At 46.3% G+C, this 21,720-nt stretch overlaps 1 protein-coding gene and 1 long non-coding RNA gene across 2 annotated transcripts in view; one reads left to right on the top strand and one right to left on the bottom strand.

Annotated features, from left to right (window-relative positions):
* Positions 1–21,720, top strand: part of LOC147571030 (transport and Golgi organization protein 1 homolog) — a 494,441-nt gene that overhangs the window by 253,015 nt on the left and 219,706 nt on the right. The window lies entirely within an intron of this gene.
* The window catches only part of LOC147571036 (uncharacterized), a 59,282-nt gene continuing 44,256 nt past the window's right edge, over positions 6,695–21,720 (bottom strand). Inside the window, exon 3 of the long non-coding RNA XR_015247796.1 lies at positions 6,695–8,332. This is a non-coding gene — a long non-coding RNA (uncharacterized LOC147571036). The remainder of the gene's footprint in view (positions 8,333–21,720) is intronic.

Raw genomic sequence — 21,720 nt, 5'->3', positions numbered from 1 at the left:
TTCAAAGAGCTTTTACCTGATTTTCACGTGATACCCTCTATTAGTCCAGCAAAGTGGACTCACTGTTCAACCCCAGCTAGTTGCTGACTCACGCTGAACTACTGAGTGTGTGCCCTTGTCAGGCTGTGGTAGTTTGGGGTTTCTTAACCAGTGTTGGATGACATGTGGTGCGTGGTGAGCTGGGGCAGGGGCAGGGACGGGTAAGAGAGGGAGAAAGTCCGTTCTGATCTACGATTGCCTTGGCTTCTGGTGTTACAGGGCTGGAGCTACAGATGTGTACCAGCTTCCCAGATTTGAGGTGGGAATTCAGAATGCAATATAGCCTTTTTAGTTTGAGGATATCAAGGGTTTTTTTAAATCTTTTGGCAACAACTTATTTATGAAAGCGTGAGTACTCATCAGTTGGGAAAAGAGTAAAAAACTGTTTTAAGCCCTAAATGCCTTCAAGGCTGAATAGATGGCTAAGGACTGTGTTGAGATCCCCACCTTCATTATTGGGGAAATGCCTCTCGGAGTAAGAAAAAAAAAGGGACCTTCAGAATGGATTGTTGACACCCTTTAATTTTCTGGATCTTGGATTTCAGATTCTGACTTTCTTCCTTTTTTTTAATTTATTTTTATTTTTTTTTCCCAACGTTTTTTATTTTTTTTGGGACAGAGAGAGACAGAGCATGAACGGGGGAGGGGCAGAGAGAGAGGGAGACACAGAATCGGAAACAGGCTCCAGGCTCTGAGCCATCAGCCCAGAGCCCCACGCGGGGCTCGAACTCACGGACCGTGAGATCGTGACCTCAGCTGAAGTCGGACGCTCAACCGACTGCGCCACCCAGGCGCCCACTTCCTTTTTTTTTTTTTTTTTAAAGAATGGTATAATTCCTCCAAGAAAACTATGGTTTAATCAGCAAAATCGGGAGTAGGATTTTGGTGGCCTCATGAAATAACTGAAGGAAGGTTTTTGTTTTGTTTTTTGTTTTTTGTTTTTTCCTAATGTGGTCCAGAAGTGAGGTTGGGTTATTCTCCCCGCCAAGTGCCAGTTTTCCTTGGTGAGGTCCTATTTCCCGACAGCTTACGCCTGCCCCTGAGTTTTTGGATCTCTGTCCTCCCAGGGTGTGTGGTCTGCTCTCCCTCCAGCCCTAGAGCTGTGGTATAAGGGCTTCCATGTCTACAGAGAACCGGCTGGACAGTGAAGCTCACAGCGTGACTCTTCGAGGGTGTGAGAGCAGTTCTGTTAAGGAGTCGAGGCAAAGACTCTCTTCTCCAGCGCAGGGCACTTACACTTACAGAGGGAGGGTGAGCAGGAGATCGCTCTCTGGACACGTGTTTTCCTCTCAGGCTTCGCTGAATGTTGAAGCAAAGTATGACAAGTCGGTCTCTTGCCTGGAGGGGGCTGAGGAGCAGGTGATCCCACTCATATACCTGATAGGTTGTGTCAGCAAGACTGGCTCATTCTCTCAAGAGTGGACTCACATTAGCCAGACATGCAGAGACTGATGTACAATCAGAAGACCAGATTACCCATCAGCGGTGAGAAACCAGAAGGCCCAGATCTGATGCTCAGGCACATCATGCCTGTGGCCTTAACAACTTGGGGAGCTGGAGTCTGCCCTGATGGTGGCCTGTTGAGTCAGAGAAGGGGGGCTGGTTGGGTGCTTCAGCTCTCGAGTGGCTTAATGTGTCCCAGACCTGGTGAGGGAAAGGTCTCGACCCGGGCAGGCCTTTACTTGGAGACACACTGTCACCTTCTGGCCTTTATGTGGTCCTGTATCTTCTTTTCAGCTTGTGGCTTAACAGGGTTCTGTGCTAATTGTATCAGGTGGTTGTTGATGGTGAGAGAGAAAGAGAACGTGAGCTTCTGAGATAATTACTTTGTCCTTGCCTCCTAACCAGTAGCCAGCAGATGACTTTGTTTCAGCTTAGTTAATAGTTAATGATAGGGGCGCCTGGGTGGCTCAGTCGGTGAAGCATCCGACTTCGGCTCAGGTCACGATCTCACAGTCCGTGAGTTCGAGCCCCGCGTCGGGCTCTGGGCTGATGGCTCAGAGCCTGGAGCCTGCTTCCGATTCTGTGTCTCCTTCTCTCTCTGCCCCTCCTCCATTCATGCTCTGTCTCTCTCTGTCTCAAAAATAAATAAAAACGTTAAAAAAAAAATTAAAAAAAATAGTTAATGATAGCTCTTTTCCATGTCCTTCCAGTTCCCTGTAAGACATAGACACAGGACTCTCCAGGAAACTACAGCTTAACCTGCAGCCATAGTCACCCTCCCTAAGACGCTGCCCCCCACGTGTAGACCCAGAGACTCCCCTTGTGAGGGGTTGTCAGATCTGCAGAATTCCTTCTCTCCCAGTGGGGGCTGGGAGGGAAGAGAGTCCATGAGGGGAGGTAGTGGTCTCTTCAAATGAACTCCATCCGATCGAGAATCTCCCCAACTAGCTACGAGGTGGGGGATGAGGCTGAGAGGATTTCGCTGGTGGAAGTCTCCGCGGGGAAACACAGGCCCTGAATGGAGTCCATCTGTGAAGAGCTGTGAGGGCCACAGCCAGGGAGAGGCCTCTGGAGGGAGATGTTGGCAGGGTTAGGTCGGGAGCATGGCGTAGTGAGAGGGCTTCTCCTCTGTTGCATCGGCTATCCGGAGAAAGAAGGAAGGCTTGTTCTGTCATGGGCTGGTGTCTTTGTCCAAGGTGCCACTTGATCCTGCCCATGACCTGTGAGGGAGACGGTCATGGCCACAGCCTTGGGGGGACCTGGCTTTCTACCTGATCATCTCAAGATGGATGTGGGTGGATGCATGACTTCTGTGTAAGAACGCTGAGGACTCCCCTGTACGACTGACTTAGGGGCCATCTGACCTTTTTGTGACTCTGTATCATCTTCTGTAAAAGGGGAATTGCAGTAGTAACTTCCTCACAGTGTTTGGGGGAAAGAGGACGTGGATTAGTACGAAGCACTTAGAATCAATCCTGTCTGACTTGTAACCATTCAGTACATGTCAGTAATTGATGTTATTGTCGCTCCCTGTACATCTCACAGCCCTATAGGGACAGCTTTGTATGGTCCTAAAGTTAGGATTAAAACAGTTTGTACTACATAAGCCATTGTGAGGATTATACATTAAATGAGGTAGTTGAGATAACTTGCTTGTATCACAGTCTGGGATCTAGAATATACTGCGGTGGGCAGAATGATGGTCCCCCAGGGACATCCATGTCCTGACCCCCAGAACCTGTGAATATGCTACCTGCTCTGGCAAAAGAGACGTTTCAGCTGTGGGTAAGTGAAAGATTTTGATGATGGGAGATTATCGTGGTTATCCAGATGGCTCCAGTGTAGTCAAAGGGTCCTCACAAAAGGAAGGAGGAGGGTCCGAGAGGTAGAAGATGTGACAACAGAAGCCGCAGAGGTCAGAGCGATGCGGGCCCCCAGCTAAGGAGTGTGGGTGTCCTCTAGAAACTGGGAAAGACTGGGGAATGGGCTCTGCCCTAGAGCCTCCAGGGGGAGCATGGCCCTGCGGATGGGCTGACTGTAGCCTGTAAGACCTTCGAGACTTCAGACCTCCTGAGCCGTGAGGTAATAAATTTGTGTTGTTCTAAGCGACCGAGTTTGTGGTTGTTACAGCAGCCATAGGAAATGAACACAGCTAGTGAGCTGAGCTGAGCTGAGGTACTGACTTGACCGTGGATGGGCCCCGGGACCATCGTCATCACTGTCTTAATGGAGTCTGAGCTGGGGCGCTGATGCTTTGAGGGGCTGGGTTTTATTGTCAGAGGTCCCCCAGTGGATGAAATGGGACCTCAGAGGAGAGCTGTGGCCTTTGGTGGGCAGCACACATGGGACAGGAAAGCCCACTGCCTCTGGCCCAGGCCTGTGCATGGTGTGCGTGTCTGGACCCGGGCACACCCTCGCCCCACCCTGGGGTCTCCGGTGCCAACCCCTGTGTTCCTGTCACCGCCTGCCCTGGACACTGGAGGCGAGGCCCCCCCCCGTGTGGTTGGGGTCTCGCTGTCTAGTGAACCCTTGGGGTTACTCTTCGGGTGTGGTCAGTGGTTGTGTGTGCAGTTGATGAGGCTGCTTTCTCAGTGTCCCATGGGATTTCTTACGGAGTCTTTGCTGCTCAGCAGAACCTTGCTTGGTATTGACCTTCTCTCGGGCTCCCCTGAGGAGCATTTACCTGTGAATCAGAGCTGGCTCTCTGGGCTAAGGAGGAGCAATGATCCTGCTGGGGCACCCTTCTTTCCTGTTCGGGCTTAGGAGGCTCAGGCCACCGTAGTTCTCTTCTCTCCGTGTGAGGCCGTCACATACAGGGAAGAGCTGAGTTCCTTTGAGCGTGCGTATCCAGCCATGCTTGACACGACCGTGCAGCCCTGAGCTCCCACCCTCCTTCCCCTCTTTGCTTTCAATCTTGAGTTGGGTCCCCGTAGCTCATATGCTTGTGCAACTGATTAGCTCTTTACTGGATCCAGAGTCCATCCTGTCCTTGTGAAGGGCTCTTATTTCTCGGAGTCTGTTTTTCCAAATACACATGCCTGTGGTGTGTTGGGGGCTCTTGCTCCTGCCCTTCCCCTCATCGGGTCCCCTCTGCTGTCCTCCTCTGCCTTGGCCACCGTCGTCTTACCCTATAGTGATGGATTTAAGGCTGCACACTCTCGTCGGTGGCTCCATGTAATTAATGTGTCATGGGCTCGGGAACAGAGGGCTCTCTTGCTACTGGCCATCAGAGTAATCAGCGGCAAGGCAGGAGGTACAGTGGGAGGAACCTGACAGATGAGGGAGGCTTGGGAGCAGTTTAAAAAATTTCAGAAACAGAAGAAGGGGAAAAAAAGGAAGTCCTCAGCCTCTCTGATGGGTTGCATGTCTGCCTGTGTATAGCCTGCTCACTGATGCCCCATTGAACATGGTGTGTGCTTCATGCTCTCAGGGGCCTCCGTTTCCCTGGCCTCCCAGCACAATTGATGCCCCGTTTCTATGGAGATGGATGGCCATGGGCGGGGTATTCCTAGAGCCTGCCTGTGCCGCTGGGCATGGGGGGCTTAACTTTGTATCCTGTAGTGTAAACCATGGCAGGCGTGGGCCGTTTCCACTTGGGCGGCCTCGCATCCTGCCCCCGATGTGCACAGAGGCAAAGATGTCTTGATCTGCGTTGGGCTGCTCTGGTCACTCCTGACTCTGCTCATGTTTGTGTGCAGTGGGACAAACGTGGAACCTCGTGGAAACACTCACCCGATCCCATCTCTCTGCTCTTTAAAACCCACTCCAGGGGCGCCTGGGTGGCTCAGTCGGTTGAGCGTCTGACTTCAGCTCAGGTCACGATCTCGCGGTCTGTGAGTTCGAGCCCCGCGTCAGGCTCTGGGCTGATGGCTCAGAGCCTGGAGCCTGCTTCCAATTCTGTGTCTCCCTCTCTCTCTGCCCCTCCCCCGTTCGTGCTCTGTCTCTCTCTGTGTCTCAAAATAAATAAATGTTAAAAAAAAATTAAAAAAAAAAAAAAAAAGAAAGAACCCACTCCAGACCTTTTGATGCTGGCCTCTAGTGCTGGCTGTGGCTGGGTCGTTCCAGTGTTCCAACCCCACCTCTTCCTGGCCTGCCCTAGCCCCCCACCACACTGTCCCCCAGCCACCCTGGCCATCAGGCTCTTCCTCAGCTGCACCAGGCTGGTTCCTACCTCAGTGCCTTGGTGGTTGTTCCTTTGCTGGAATGCTCTTTACCCGTGTCTACACAGCTGACTCCACCCTGTCAAGCAGGGCTCTGCTCAGGGGTCGCCTCCTCTGACCGCCCTGTCTCGTATTGTGTCTTCCCCCTTAGTTTTTATCATGTTACTTCATTGCAGAGTGTATCAGGACCTTGGAGTATCTTGAGTTCACCCTCTCCTGTGCTTGCTGTCTGTGCCCCACTGTGCATTCCACAAGAACAGGGACCTTGTCTGTTCTCTCCTGCCCTGTGTTCAAAGTGCCTTGAGCAATACTTGACTCAGGTGCATGCTCCACGAATGTTCACATCAATGAGTGGAAATTTCAGGGGGGCTGTTGTAGGACCTGGCCTCGTGGCAGGTCAGGTGACAGAAGACCCATGGCTGCTCTGGAGAGCGCAGCCGTGGTCGAGGTGATGGGTAATTGCCACGTCACCGATGTGCTGGACCCCACCTAACCACGTCTGATACTCGCGCCTCCAATCAGATTCTTACCACATCTAGTTTGGTTTTCATGAGCACAGTTAGCACACAATTTCAACTCTCCTCTGGTGTCATCCTTCAGAGCTCTTAACTCCAAGAGTCCTACAATCCAATCTTCTCTGGCCTAAAAAAACGTCTAGAAGTGCCTGTCTTTAGGGATGTCTTGATCCAGGGGTACAAATAACAGGACCCCCCCCCCCCCGCCATCCCCCATTTCTCAGGTCTGGTTTAACCCCACTTTTCTCCCCGTACTGGTACATGTTTGACCTTCAGGCTTCTGAGGGAGAAATCATCCCATTGCAGGTGCTTGCTGACATTTCCGGTGCTGATGCTCCCCCTCCCCCCCCTCCCCCACCACCTTCGTGGCTGAGTCTAGGCTGTCAGCACCGTGTCACTGAGTGCTGTTGAGGGAAGACTGCACAGCCTGGGCTCCTGTGAGCCGCTGGGCCCAGCCCCCACGCCCCAGTGGGTGCTGGCCTGTTCTCGGCAGGCCTTCTCACGCCGGCAAGAGGCTGCCGGCAGCTCTAGGTTTCATCTGGTCGGCAAACCAGCAGAAGAGAGCACTTCTCTTCCCCACCAGTTTCCATACGAACTACCCTGCCATCTTCCACGTGGAGCAGAGCCGAGTGGTGGTTTTCAGTCTTGGCTCCACACCGAATCACCTGGGGATTAAAACTTCCCATCCTTGCCCACCCGGAACCACTGCGTTGGTGGATTATCATGTGCAAACCAATGAAGTTCACGGTCAGCCAGTATGCTACAAATGTGACAGCAGTCTGGCTCTTGACCAGCAGCAGTCGTTTCAGATCAATGAAAGCTGTGACTTTCATCTCCGATCCAGGTGTGGCCTCAGAACTTGTCTCCAAATAGGTTCCACCAATTACGAAGAGGGTGGGTGGTTAGGGGAGGTGGGTGTGCAAGGGAAGGTGTTCACCACTGCTGACTTAACAGGGTACTTGTACTGTGCCCCCCCCCTGCCCTGCCCCAGATCCACAGTGGGTGTCAAGCACCTCTTCCTGGTTTCTCTAATCTTTCCCTTTCTCCGGGAGCATGGCCCTTCTCCTCTTTGCCCAGCATCCTCCCCCTCTGGGTGCCGCTCATGAAGCTTCAGTGTAGTCTGGCCTTGTGCCCCTGTCCTGATGGCTTTCGGATCCCTCCTCTTTGCTCATCCAGTTTCCTCTTCTGGAAGTGCCATTTCCCTTCTCCCTGGTCAGCCAGATGTTGCATTTATTTTAAGAGCCAGCTCTTCTCCTGTCCCTGTAAAGAAATCTAATCACACTGATCTCCCAGTTTCCTAATCTATTGCACTGACAAGCAGTAACCGAGCTCTGGCATTTGATTGCCCACTCTCATGAGTTTGTAGTCCTGTCCCGGTTATGTAGTGTGTCTGACCGCACAGAGGATCGTGACTTTAGTTTGTGTGTTGACCAAGGGCACAATAGGTATTTGATAAAACTTGTTGCCACACTCCATCCAAATACTCGTAGTGATTTTGGAGTAGTAGGCAAGTTGGCATAGAGGGGAGCAGTGTTACCTGAGAGAAGTTTGGGGAAGCAATGTTGCTTAATAAAAGGAAGAGAATAATTGTTCCCCCTTCTTCTAGGAGTGACCCACACCGCTCTGCCCACAGCCCATGGGTGGGGTCTAGGCCTGGGGTTCCACCTAGATGCAGAGATGTCTGGGGAGTGTCCTGTCTGGCTGGGTGGCTGAATCCCAGCAGGAGTTGAGTACAAGGGAGGACGAACAGACGTTCATGCCAGTCATACTGGGCACTCGCTTGGATGCATGCGGCATCTGTCTCCGAAGCTAGTTGGGTGGCTCCTAAGAAAGGGACCTCATACCCAATATGCTCATTTGGGGACTTGTGCCCTGAGAGTCTTGGAAGGAGTGGTTGGTAACTTGTAAGGGTCTGCAGTAGAAAGAATGTCCGGGAATGTGGCAAAGCTATGTGTGTGAGGATAACTGATTACCTTGCCCGTCATGAATTGGGATGAAGAGGTCATGTACCTACCCTTCGTTGAATGATGTTTCTGGTGTCCGCTACAAATCTTGGCTTATTGATGGGAAGACAGGATACCCTGTGATTCACTCAACAGGTGGACATGTGCCAGGCACAGTTCTGGGAGTACTTCAGTGAATGACAGGTACAAGCTCTCCACCTGAGCTGACTGCCTAGTGGGGGACATGGACAGTGAAAAGGTAGACAGATAATTACAAATGCATGCTATGATACCGCTCAGCCTTTTCTGATCAGGCCTTGGAATCACCTAGAAAAATAGTTGGTTGATAGTGAAAAGCTTCCATTCAGTGAGTATCTGTAAGGTGCTGGACCTGTGCTAGGTTCTTCACCCTGTAGCATCTCTGTTGGCACCCCACTTTACAGATGTGAGGAAATCGAGGCTCTGAGAGACGGGTGTGCTCAAGGCCCCTGTACTAGGAGTCTCCAGAGAAACAGCTACATATATACACACACACATTTAAGCACACATGTATGCATACATACATACACACATGTATACACATTTACTTATTTACATACATACATACACACACAAACATAGGTCTATCGAGCTGTTGAAATTAACCTTTACAGTCCTCTGCCCAGAGGCCAAGCCAGGGTTCTTAGCTAGGTTTAGGCTGAGTGCATGCATTTCCTGCTTCTCCAGATATGTTCTGCTAGCCAGAGAATAGTGTCCTAGGTGGTAAAATCTGTTGCATCACCCTGGGTCTTAGAAGTTGTGTGTAGCCACTGACCAGGAGCTGCCTGCCTGTGGGGCAGCCTGGGGTGGAGTACCCCGGCTGGGTAGCATCTACCCTACCCCTTAACTTTATCCTAAAAAAGATCCATTCCCTTCCCCTCTTCTCCCCCAGATGACCGAAATCTAATTGTGTGCTGCCACATAGGGCTCCGGGTCAGAGCATGAGTGCCTCGGGACTGGCCACCAGACTTGGGGAGAAACCACTTCTCAGTAGCGGTGGAGACGAGGCATGCTATTGGCATTGTTTTCTTCCTCAATGAAGGCTCGTCCTTCCATAGTAAAAGGAGAGGAGGTGCGTGCAGAGGCCACAGTAGAACATGGAGGCAAAGGCAGGCTTGGGTTTTCCAGCCAGTGGGGTCTGGGATGAATCTCCACACTCTCCTTGACTAGTTCCAAATTCTTGAAAGAAGTTTTTAACTCAGAGCTTTCAGTGTGTTCATTTTGGGGGCAGAGATGATAATGGAGTGTTGACTTGTACAACTATTTGAAGTCTCAAATGGATGATGTATGGAAAGTACCAGACAATTGTTGATGTTATTTTGGATTGGAGATGGGTTTTGAAGGGCATCTAGTATGTGGAAGGTCAAGGCACATTAGCAGAACACCTGTACATTAATTTCTGAAAGTGGGTGAATAATTGTGGTGAAAATGGTAAAGTAAATCTCGTTGAAAGCTTTACAGTCCTGGTAAGTCATTTGTGTGACTAACTAGTTTACTGACCTTCAAATAAATATCTGTACCAGTAGCTCAGTACCTGACCCCTTAGGCAGTGATCAGTACTGGAAGCACCTGGAGAACCGTTTATGGGACAGTGGCCCAAACTCTGATTTTTTTTTTTTAAGTTAGAATTTACTGGAAAAGTCTGGGGAATAAGGTATCCAATACCCAGTGTACTCACCACCCAGATTTAATGCACAGTTTTCCGTATTTATTTCTGATCAATAAAAAAAATTAAGTTTCAAATGCCATTTAGGACATCCTTACTGATTACATCCATATGTTCCCAGATGAACACTGTGGCCCAGCTTGGATGACATGCCTCCTTTAAGGTAATCTTCTGGATTTCAGAGGAGGGTTAGGACTCTGATGGGCCACACCAGGCTCCTCACATGCCCACTCCTAGGGGTGGGGAGAGGTGAGGTGGGAGCAGCTCTACACAGCACAGTCGATTGAGAATGGGATGGGGGCAACCCTCTGAAATGAGGAGGGAGACCGATGAAGAGATCATGTTGGGTTGCAGAAGCGCAGGTGGCCATGCAGCTGGGGTGATGTGGGAAATGTAACCTCTCCAGAATTTTTATTCAGCAGAGGTTTGGTGGTTTTGTGGGGTAGGGGTTTGGAGGCATTGTCTTGGCACTGCGTCTGCATAAAATGCGCTCTGTTATGTTGAATTTGTATGTTCATTTGGGTTAGTGGGTCAAGTAGTGAGGTTTGGCTGCATTAAAAAAAACAAACCAAAAAAACCCAAACAGTGACTTCTACAAGATTTTTCCCTTACCTATCACAAGTCTGGAAATACATAGTCTTCTCTGGGGCTAGTGTGATGGTTTTATGATCATCAGGAACTCAGGCTGCTTTTTCTTTTTGCTCTACAATCTTCAGTACATGGCTTTTTATCGTCTTGATTGCCTTATGGTACCTAGATGGCGGCTGATGTTTGAGCCATTACACCTGTATGTTAGGCAGCTGGAAGTGGGAAGTGGCGAGGGGCTGAGCGTGCATTTCATAGCTGAATTCTATAAGGATTTAAAACCTGAGGGGTAATCTGTAAGAAGCTTTTCAGGATACCACCCCCTCCCCCACGACTTCTGCTTCTAGCTCTTCGGCTCCCCTAATTGCAAGGAAAGCTGGGAAATGTGATTGCGTCATTGGCACATGAAGGAGGGATAATGGATATTGGGTAGATAGCCAGCTGTCCTGGCCCCAGGAGGCTGATGGAAGCTATGTGGGAGGGGTGGGGGTGGTGCTGCCAAAGCTCCTCCCCGCCTTCCCTGTTCCCACCACCCCCAACCATCCCTTAGTGCTGTCAGCATGGAGAAAAACTTCATCAAAGGCACAGGGGTCATCATTGCAAGAGGATCTGGTCCCTGGGTCTAGAAGTGCCCATGTCTCTCTGGGGACTCCCATAAAGGATAACCTTTTATTTGCTCACCCTGATTTTATCCCCTGTAGGATGCTTTCCCCTGCTAAATCATTGAAAGAGAAATTGCTTGGAAATACCAAGTATCGATTTGTGATTTCTGTTCATTTCTTCTTTATTGTTCGGCGAGAAAGGAAGTCCCAGAAATGGAACAGGAGCCCTCGGACAGCTTCAGCTCCCTCCTGGAGGTGGGCCAAAGCCAGATGTACATTGATCATTGCGCTGTTACTTTCTAGGGCCGCCTTGGCCTTGGATTGTTGTGCAGTTTGTCAGTCAACGTCTTGTTTGGTGTCCGGCTTCTCTCCTTCCAGGAAGCTGACAGGTGGCTTGTTTTGTTCAATGCCACTCTAGTTCTGAAACTAGTAGTATTGCTGCCTATTTTGTACTTAAAATTTTTTATTCCTTCCTTTCTTGAGTGATGTATTCACTAAGCATTTATACCAGGATGCAGGCTCCTTGTGAGGAACATTGACTTGGTTTTGACACTGTTGTGCAGACACCTTCCAAAAACAGATGCCTGACCCCAGATGTCCCCCTGGTAGGTGACAAAGAGCTTTTTGATGAATGAGTGAAAGAATGAATGTGTTGAGCACCGTATGATAATAGCTCACGTGGATTAAGCTTCATATGCCAGGCCCTGCTCTGCTTGATAGGCACCCTTCTTGTGGGGTGAGTACTGTCATCGTCCCCGTTGTATGGGTGAGGGGCCTGAAACTTAAGAGGTCAGAGCGTAGAGAGGGGCCGAACTGGGTTACAGCCCCTGCCATCCCCCGCGTAAGGATTCGATTGTTTTTACTGTCATCAGCGCGGTCAAGTGCTTTGCCCAAGGTGCACAGTGGGTGAATGGTGTCCTGACACAGAAGGGAATGGCAGTGTGTGCCCCTCTGCAGCCCATAGGCTGGGGTGACTGGGTGGGTACACTGGGTGGGCTGTAGGAGAGGGAGCACCCAGATGTCTCCCAGGCAGCCAAGCCAGTGGGCAGAACAGGGCAGGTTGTGGACATTGAGCCATGCTATGTGCTTTCTAGGTGCACTTGACCACAGGAACCAGGAGGCATTCTAGGTATGTGCTGTACCTGAAACTTGCCACCTTGCCAGTCTCCCCACTGCCCTTTTCATTTCTGTCGGACTCCTCTTCTTACTGTTCATGGGACCCAATCCCTCCAAAAACGCACCCTCCTTCCCACAGGTGGAGCCAGTTACACCCAGCTCAGCTCTACCTTTAATTGCTTGTGCCTTTGTTTGCACCTGGTTTGTCTCATTATAATGCCATTAGCATAGTGCAGGGGTCCGGCTGCTGGGCAGCCAGGAATTGTGCCCGCACGTTTTGAAGCCTTGCTTCTATGCTCTTGGCTTCTTCCCGATGAGTAAAATGAAGGATTTGGAATAGACAGGAAGCAAACGTATACCCAGGGGCCAAAAGCATCTGCTGAACTCGTAGCTTGCTTAAAAATACTTTTCCAGCAACTTTATTGTTGAACACCAATTTGTGTTTTCTTGTTAAAAAAGAAGCCATATTCACTGTAGAGAATATAAGATGATACAGGTAAGTAGAAAGGGAAAAACTAAAAGTCACTTACCAACCCTCAGGTGTTGTTAACAATCTGGAACCTACCTTTCCAGGTAGGTATATTGCTTTGCCATGTGACCGCTCCTTGGGGTAAACACCCCCACCTGGAGAGAGCTTTGTGATCTCTGACCACCCCTCCCTTTGACACATGGACTTTATGGGCCAAGAGAAAAGTGGATGGCATGGACAAAACCCACAGTAAATAATTTAACAGTAAAGTCAGGCAGTGGTTCAACCTGACTGTAAATTATATCAAGTGTCAGCAACTAGTCACATGTGTTCCGAGTGACAGGAAGTGGGGTTCGATGGGATGCAAGCTGGCTGCTGCTTGCTGTCTTGCCTCTTTTCTCACCTCTTTTCCAAAGTAGAGTGGAACATTGTTCACGGAGGCAGCCTTTACCAGAAAGTGTTAGAACATGAACGTGAGACCATGGGTTTGGCCGCAAAAGTCCCAGGTCTGCCCTTTGCCAGAAATGTAACCTTAGGCAGGTTACCTGGCCTTTGGTTTTCTGTGTATGTCATTTTGGGTAGTTTCTCTTCCTTAGTCTTCCAGTTCATGAACGTTTTCTTCTGCAGTTTGCCCATGACATGTTCATGTGGCCTCCCCTAGCTGCAGTGGATGCTGGGAAATTGTCTTTGTCTTCCATCCAGATGGTCAGGTGCTCAGCAAGAAATTTTTCTTGGTACAGAAGAAAGAATGGCTAGGGGACACAAGCCCTTTCCGCCACACATCTGAATTAGCAGCTACTTGGCTTTTACCCGAGGAAGCTGGTGGTGTTGGCTTGGCTAGCAGGGACAGGAATGGGGTCTGTTTCAGTGGAGAAATGGGGAAAAGTAAAATGTGAAAGATGATTTCTGCTTCCCACTTTTGAAGCTCTCCCCATTTGTGTGAAACAGGAGAAACAGGACTCCTCCTTCTCTTTGTGTTTAAGCAGTAAGGTAGCCATTTTCTTTGTGTCCCGTGCTTATTTCTCCTGTGAATCAAGGGTGCCCTTGTAGCACGCAGGATTGGATTTACCGTGGACGTTTGTCCTCTTGATCAGCTATTGGTCAATACCATGAGAATTGGAATTAGAATTGAGGCCCAGGTGCAAACCCTGACTTATGGCTCACCTGGTGTCATTTTGGGATGGCATAACTGAGCCACTCCATCTGTAAGTACCTACCTGGTAAGATTCATTCGTTCATTCATTCATTCATTCATTTGAAAGAAAATGCTGGAGGGGGAGAGTGAGATTCCCAAGCAGGCCACGAACTTAATGTGGGATTTGATTCCATGACCCTGGGATCATGACCTGAGCTGAAATCAAGAGTTGGAGGCTCAACTGACTGAGTCACCCAGGTGCCCCTGAGCTTAAGTTTTAAACTACTCTTTCTGTATCATTTGGTCTCCCATGTGGAGAGGAGAATAAAATTAATCTTGGTTTCCCATGACTTTCTATTACTCTTTTCATCTGTTTTGGCAACTTGTAGCCAGAGAGTTCTTTGTATGACACTTAGCCTCCAATTAAATATGAATCATAGGAGGTCTTTTCTGTCCCTTCTATTATTTGCAATAATAAAACATGGTTAAATGTACTAGAGAATTGATTTTAGTGAAATCAGTCACTAGATTTTTTTTAAGTTGATTTCTTTTGAGAGAGAGAGAGAGAGAGCGTGAACAGGGGATGGGCAGAGAGAGAGGGAGAGAAAGAATCTCAAGCATGCTCCCTGCTGTCAGTGCAGAGCCTAACGTGGGGTTCGATCTCATGAACTGTGAGATCATGACCTGAGCTGAAATCAAGAGTCAGATGCTAACTGAGCCACCCATGCCCTTCTCATACCTTGTTTTTTAATAGTTGAGTATTTTATTGGAATTTTAAAGTTGAGTTATATATACTTTTTGTAACAAATGCAACAATACAGAGATGTACGAACAAGTTACTCTGACCCAGTGCTACCTATTTCAGACAACCAGAATTAATTGACATATGTAAACTTAAACAGATCTTGACAAACACATATACCCATTCGGTTTCTTTTTATTCTCCCCAAGAATGGAATTACCATTGAGTCTCTATCCAAGGTTGCCAAACTGTGGTCCATAGGCATGTCATCTGTTTGTGTAAATAAAGTGTTAGTGCAACACAGCCACACCAATTTTTTACATATTGTCTCTGCTTTCTCGATATAATGGAATGTTGACTAGTGCAAAGAACATGTTGCCTGAAGAACTGAAAATATGTACTATCTGGCCCTTTAAAAAAAAAAAAGTTTGTAGACCCTTGATCTACTTGGCGTTTCTCAGGTAATGGTATATCACTTAAGTCATGAATCTTTGTCCAGATCAATAGGTAAAGATCTAAATAAGTCTTTTTTTTTTTTTTAAGCTTATTTATTTTCAGAGAGAGAGAGAGAGAGAGAGAGGCAGAGACAGCATCTGAAACAGGCTCTGTGCTGTCAGTGCAGACCTCGACACAGGGCTCAAACCCATGAACCATAAGATCGTGACCTGAGCCGAGATCAAGAGTTGGACGCTTAACCAACTGAGCCACCCAGGCGCCCCTAAATCAGTCATCTTAATATCTTTTGATACTAATATCAATGATATGATATATCAATGATATAATGATATAATTTTAAAGCTCAGTTTCCTATAGAAGGCATTTAGGTTGTTTCCAGGCTTTTGCCAGTAAAAACGGTGTTGAAATAACCCCACATACGTGTGTCCTTCTCTACAGGGGGCTTCATTTTGATGGGAATGATGTACAGAAGCATAGTCGCTTGGTGTAAGCATGAGTTCTATGCCCATCAGTTGCTTTTCATTTAAAACCCAACAGCATTTTGGGATGAGCACTGGGTGTTGTATGGAAACCAATTTGACAATAAATTTCATATATAAATAAAAAAAATAAAAATAAAAAATAAAACCCAACAGCAAACCTGGTTTTCAGTCCTTTTTGACTATGGCTCACAGTAAGAAGGATGCTTTTAAGTGCACATGTTCATGTATTAAGAAATTGAGACACTGCCTTCCTAGAACATTACTTATTTAACCTTACTGTGTGCAAAACATTCTTATGTTTTATATTCTCCATCATAACAGACACTTGTGACTCACTGAATTCCTTTCACCACCCCACTAAAAGGGATGCAATCTGTAGTTTGAAAACCTCATTTTATAGAAGGGGGTAATATTCCAGAATCTAGTAATCTAGTTAATGCATTCAGTATCTTCTCTGTTGGTTAAGGCCTTTCCTCCCTCCTTCCCTTATCTAAGGTATAAACATTATTTCTCTTAGTGAAAACTCAGATTTTAGTACATGATGTCTTCATAGTTTCAAGGTGGGAACAGACCAGTTTCTTCTGGAAATGTCACTTGTTGTTTGGTCTTTTCACACTTCCCCGAGGAGAGTAGATGTGGGGCTTTGCTGCCATGTATTGTGGGCACCTGTGAGCCAAGCCATCTTACAGGTGATTGTCTTTTTCTGGGGTCTAGCCCTCTCCCTCATACATAGATCCTGACGACCCTCTGACCCCAGCATGCATACATAATAGATCACCACCCGCTGCCCCAGTCTCAACTCCCATGGTGACCCCTGATTAACAGTCTGAGTTTTGGCCTCCACCAGCCATGAGAGCCGTGGTTCTGCTCTTGCCTTCAGGTCTTTTGAGGCCACCAGCCCTATTTCAGCAATAGAAAATTTCCCCCCTCTGGCAAACAACAGCAACCAGCTGAAGCCCACAAGAAAGTGTATTATCCCTTGGAAGTAGGCCTTTGGTTGCAGGTGTGGCTGAATCCAGGTATGCATAACAGTTTACCAGGAACACGTATCTCTCTGCCCCTTGGTTCTGCCTCCAGGATAGGTTTGTTTCATTGTCAGATTCTCTTTCCTGGAGGGAAGGAGAGGTAAGAGAACTAGGCAGGGGTCAGAGCAAGTAGCACCCCATATGACTTGCCAGCGGTGTGCATTTTATCCTCTGACTCAGGGCACCTGGTGAAAAATTAAAAGCAGGAAGTGACATGGGGTGCCTGGGTGGCTCAGTCGGTTGAGTGTCCAACTTCAGCTCAGGTCATAATCTCGGGGTCCGTGAGTTCAAGCCCCGCGTCGGGCTCTGTGCTGACAGCTCAGAGCCTGGAGCCTGCTTCAGATTCTGTGTCTCCCTCTTTTTCTCTCCTCCCCCGCTCATGCTCTCTTCTCAAAAATAAATAAACATTAAAAAAAAAAAACCAGGAATTGTTTTGACATGAGCCAATTGGTATGTTTCTTCCCCTCAGGCAAAGATCTGCCCCATGTGTTGTGTTGTTTCTGTGCAGGACAGAAATGATTCTGCCTTTAGAGGGCCGGTTACTTTTAGACACTGAAAATATTTTTCTCCCCCCTCCCGTTTTTTTCTTTCTTTCTTTCTTTCTTTCTTTCTTTCTTTCTTTCTTTTCTTTCTTTTCTTTCTTTCTCTTTCTTTCTCTTTCTTTCTCTTTCTTTCTCTTTCTTTCTCTTTCTTTCTCTTTCTTTTCTTTCTTTTCTTTCTTTTCTTTCTTTTCTTTCTTTTCTTTCTTTTCTTTCTTTTCTTTCTTTTCTTTCTTTTCTTTCTTTTCTTTCTTTTCTTTCTTTTCTTTCTTTTCTTTCTTTTCTTTCTTTTCTTTCTTTTCTTTCTTTTCTTTCTTTTCTTTCTTTCTTTTCTTTCTTTTCTTTCTTTCTCTTTCTTTTTTTTTTGGAATTTCATACATTGTTTGAATTTAACAATTCATATTATGAATTCATGAAAATGATCTTTTCAGCTTCTTATAATAGCAGAAATTATCCTTCATTAGATACTGACAGGTCCTGTGATGTGTGTAATTATAAAAAAATATTCCTAGGCTAGCATGTTCTGCAGTGTTAATATTATGCAAATGAGCAGGGGATAAGGATAGAAGCTGAGTAGGATGGTTAGATTTTATGGGAGCAGGGAGGGTGGCAGCTTTGCAGATTTTCTGAAAATGAATAAATATTTGCTGTACACATTAAGTACATTTTTATTAGTCTACCTCAGTGCTTACCCTTTCTGCAGATTTTCTGAAAATGAATAAATATTTGCTGTACACATTAAGTACATTTTTATTAGTCTACCTCAGTGCTTACCCTTTCCTCATCAGCAAGGGAGCGAATTAATTTTAGCACCCCGAATTGTTTGTAACTCTTGCCCGTATATGGAATATGCATCGCATGAAGGAGAATTTAAGGCAAGCTTGTTGCAGAGACAGCTGAGTGGGGAGGGGAGAGATGAAGGGTGGGGGCGCTGAGTCTTCATCTCGGCACCCAGGATGGTCCTCTGGCTGAGCCTGAGAAATGAGGACCTCCTCTCATTCAGATCCTGAGGATGGCCAAGTGGGATGGTCATGGCTTTTCTAGAGAGTGTATTTATGATCTTGTTTTATAGTGGCTGAGGCACAGAAGCCATCAGTGGCAGACCCTGGGAATTCTTTCTCTGCCTTATGCTGGCACCTCCTCCCTTCTGCCTTTCCTTCCCTCCCTCCTGTTTCTGCACCACCTGGGGGGGCGGCCTGCACAACTGACTCCTCAATGCCTCAGACACCATCAGTTCCCCCTCCCCCCCCAGATGTCCAAGAGCAAAGACCACCGGTGTCCATTTCCCCACCAACATTCCAGGTAAAAATTAACCCTGGGGAACAAATTGTCTTACATGGATTCAAGTAAAACCTAATCAGTGTTTAAGCTAATTTATGTTTGTTGGTTTGAGATAGACCATGTTTATCAACATTAAAAAAAATAATTCTACCTACATTTACTGAAGGTCAAATCAGCTCATGTTATCTCTGTTCCAGTTTGTTAACAAAAGGATGGCTTAAAGTGACGGTTAATTTTGTCTCTCTCAATGTTTTCATGGGTAATTGTTAAGATAGCTTTCAAAGTCTTTGGTACCTAAACCATTAAAGTTTTGCTTGCATGATAAACTGAGGTTGAATTCACTGGATATCTAACTAGATAAGAGGCTAAAGCACTAATTACTAAACGTAGGTTTGTGCTTCTGACTTGTTACAGGAAAAATAACTAAGGATATTTGGAACTGTTGAAAAATATGCTTTGTTTTCTGGTGTAACCTAGAGTTCATAATTGGTTACTGCTTAGTTTTCACTGGAGACTAAGGTTTCTAAGAGTTAAAATTCTGCTACATGTAGTTAAAACTGATAAAAATAAGAAAGGCAACTGTATATGTAAAAAAGAAGATAAAAACGAAAGATATAAGATAGGAAAATACATTTTTGTTGAAGGTAAAAGAAAGTAATTTTGTCCTAAATGAGACAGGTTATTTGGAGAAAAATGGCTTGGGACAAAATCTAACTGCAAAGAAGATTTGTAGAAGATTTGTGAAGGAAAATCTTTAAAAAAGAAATTTTATGTGTGGTCAGGATGGACTAAAGTGAAAATAGATGGATTTTAAAAGTACACAGGGTTAAGATTAAAATTCCTCCTCCTTTGATCCAAAGGCAGGCGAATAGACCTCAACTTTGGCTCTTTAACTCCCTCCCTCAACAGCCAATGATCAATATGGAACTTACTGTTAGACCAAAATAAAATTAATGCATCCTATGACAACCAAGGAAATTTTGCTTGGTCGCAGACCATACCCCCAAGGTCCTACAGGCAGGAAATGGAGGCATTTAAAAAACAAAAAACAAAGAAACAAACAAAAAAACTTTACAAGGTTTAAGACAGTCAAAAGGGGATCTAGGTAAACTTTCTGATCCAATAAGTGTATAAAGGCTTCTCAGAATATTACATACGTTTTTGAGTTGACCTGGAAAAATATAATGCTTTTGTTAAATCAGACTCTTAATGAGACAGTTGTTTTTTTTTGGGGGGGGGGGGAATAAAGGAAATCTAAGATTTAGCCCTTGAATTATGCTAAACTAGCCACTATTTTACAAACACAAAATGGGAGCCCAATGACCTTCCTGGAGAGGTTGAGGGAGGCTCTCATTAAATATATGGCTATCCCCCTTGACACCCCTTAGGGTGAAATGATTTTTAAGGACAAATTTGTCAGTCATTCAGCCCTAGATATTCAGAGAAAAGACAAAAATTGGCTGTTGGCCTTGAAGGGACCCTGGAGGAGGTCTTACAAGCTGCCAATTGGGTATATTACAAACAAAACAGAAAAGGAAGCTTAAAAAAAAAATCTGAGGCCTTAGTTGTAGCCTTATGTGCTATGTCAGACCGGACTTCTCAAGGTCCTGGTTCCAAGTGCCATTGATGTGGCCATTCAGAGCACTAAAATGAGAACATCCTCAGAGGGGACAACCAAAATAAAAACGCCATAAGCCATGCCCCTTGTATGGAAACAGCCACTGAAGATTTGACCTCTATCTCTTTGGATCTCTGTGAGGGCTCAGGTAACCACCGTCCCTAGAAGGGACTAACTGGCGCCTGGGGCTCTTCACGGTGGCTCCCCTAAACCAACGGTCTATCAGAAAGCCAGAACCTCAGGAACTCTGAATATAGAAGGAAAACTGGTTGATTTCCTTCTTAACACTAGAGCTACCTTTTCTGTCCTCCCTTCTGCTCCAGGCCAACTATCAAAACACAGCATGATGATTACAGGCATCTTTGAAAAACTTCGAACTAAAGTTTTCTCTTAGCCGCTGGGATGTGTATGGGGAAACCTAATTTTTTTCTCATTCTTTGCTGATAATGCCAGAGAGCCTTAACTAGCCTTGTAGGAAAGGGACATTATAACTAAATCAAAGACTATGGTGCTACTAACTCCAGGACAGATAAAGTTATGTGAGTTTTTGAAAACTACTAGATACTGTAGGCTGTAGATGCCAGAGTTCAGGAGAATAGTTTGCTGCTATATCAATTATTAAAGGAGACTCAACTTCTAGACACTGTCTCAAGCCGCTGGAATGGTTACAAACAGAGCAGGGCAATTACTATTCCCAAGCTCACACAGCTAAAAGATTATTAAAACATACCATCAGGCCTTTCGTTTAGGGAGGGACAAAACTTAATCACATGGCCCAAAGGATATTTATTAGAAAAAATTCTGCAAGTAGTTTCAGTCTGTAAAGTATGTCTTAAAAGCAATCCTTTCAGGGCACCTGGGTGGCTCAGTCGGTTAAGTGGCCGACTTCGGCTCAGGTCATGATCTCACGGTCTGTGAGTTCGAGCCCCGCGTCGGGCTCTGTGCTGACAGCTCAGAGCCTGGAGCCTGTTTCAGATTCTGTGTCTCCCTCTCTCGGACCCTCCCCTGTTCATGCTCTGTCTCTCCCTGTCTCAAAAATAAATAAATTAAAAAAACGTTAAAAAAAAAAAAAAAAAAGCAATCCTTTCAACCACAAACTTGCTGTCCCAGACAATCAAGGAACTGGAGACTATCCAGGAAAGACCAACAATTTAGGTCTCACTCAGATGACAAGGTCAAAAAAAAAAAAATTCCAACATCTGTTTGTATGGGTTAATACTTTTACTAATTGGGTAAAGGCCTTCACCTACAAGATAGAAAAGGCACAAAAAGTAATAAAAATGCTGCTTTATAAAATAATACCCAGGTTTGGCTTAACTAAAAATTTATAAATTAATAATGGTAAATGGCTGCCTTGACTCTTTCTCTAGTAGAACTCCGGGCTCTTAAAGAAGTTTTACACATCAAAATAAAACAGACTGTCTGCGTGTACTCAGGAAAACTCTAAATAAACCTCACAAGCATTAGATGCTTTAAAAAAGATATTTTTCAGTTAGGGCCAAACTCTTGAAAATAGAGCCACCATTGATTGCTTCTCCTGCTTCTCCATCATCTGGGTTATGAGAGATTCCCCGACATACGTTGGTTACAAAATCAAGGTCTCTCCTAGATTATTTGACAGGTTTAGAAACTGTAGACATTATCTTAAGTTGCCATGTTGTTGTACTGGAGAAACGAATAAAATACTGTGCCAGAGACGGCCAAGAGGACTAAAACAAGCTCTGGTCTCTAGCTTAGAGACTCCTCTTCCAGGTTCTCCCCCCCACCTCATTGTAGGAAACCCTACTGGAGGGCCAGCATCCATCACCAGCTCACGATTTATCCAGTTCTGACAGTGTGTCAGTCACACATTGGGTCTTTGTGTT

Source organism: Puma concolor, unplaced genomic scaffold (assembly GCF_028749965.1).
Source record: "Puma concolor isolate L17-30 unplaced genomic scaffold, mPumCon1.1.hap2 unalloc_scaffold_7, whole genome shotgun sequence".
Lineage (NCBI taxonomy): Eukaryota > Metazoa > Chordata > Mammalia > Carnivora > Felidae > Puma > Puma concolor.
The sequence above is the reverse complement of the archived record's forward strand: the minus strand, read 5'-3'. Positions and strand labels throughout refer to the sequence as shown.